This window comes from Octopus bimaculoides, chromosome 3 (assembly GCF_001194135.2).
Source record: "Octopus bimaculoides isolate UCB-OBI-ISO-001 chromosome 3, ASM119413v2, whole genome shotgun sequence".
NCBI classification, from domain to species: Eukaryota; Metazoa; Mollusca; class Cephalopoda; order Octopoda; family Octopodidae; genus Octopus; species Octopus bimaculoides.
In genome coordinates this window covers 84,219,809-84,220,776 of record NC_068983.1, presented here as the reverse complement: position 1 = coordinate 84,220,776, position 968 = coordinate 84,219,809, and positions in this window count along the sequence as shown.

Sequence of the window (968 nt, the reverse complement as noted above, 5' to 3'; positions counted from 1 at the left end):
CTACCAAATCCACTCACAAGGCTTTGATCGGCTCGAGGCAATAGTAGAAGACACTTGCCCAAGGTGCCACATAGGGTCAGCAATTTCGAAGAGGGGTTAAGTCGATAACATCGACCCCAGTAATCAAATGGTACTTATCTTATCGATTCCGAAAGGATGAAAGGCAAAGCAGACCTCGGCGGAATTTGAACTCAGAACGTAAAGACGGACAAAATGCCGCTAAACATTTTGCCCGGCGTGCTAACGACTTTGCCAGCTCGCTACCTTAGTGTACTTGGTAATATTGGCGACACTTTCAGGCATTCTGGCTGAAAGAACATTACTTTTTTTATGCTGGCAGTCTATATGTGATAATGTTCATAGTTTTGGTCTTTTTCATCTAGTTCTGTTCTAGCTCTGATGTGAGCTGTTATAGGCTTTTATTGTCTTCACTGAGCAGAAAAACATCATCAGCAAAGTCCGGGTCTTTCAGTCATGTCTGTTGTTTCCATGGTATCTTACTGCCAATGAGAACAGAAGGAGCGGCAGAATGCAGCCTTGTCTCACTCCAGAAATAATGTCCAAAGAAGTCTGTTTTTCTCGATTCCGGTCGAACATAGTATCGCAAATTTGAGTAAAGTTCTTTAAAGATATCGACAAAATGTTGAGGGATGTCATAGTGCAAGGCAGTGCTGCACAAGGACTCTATGTGGACACTATCAAACAGCAAAATATCTAGACAATACATAGATTTACCTATCTGGGTAGCGTTATCAATAACAACGGAGATATTGAGATCAACATCAACCGTATTCAAGAGAATACGTACTATCTGGTCCTCTAACACCATTAGCTTACAAAGATCCAGCTCTATAGTAGCATAATTCTACCAACAGTTTGCTATGTCAACTGAGACATGGAAGAGCGCTGTTAATATCGATAGAAAGCTAGATTGTTCCTCCAAAGGTACTTGACAAGAATTCTGAGAA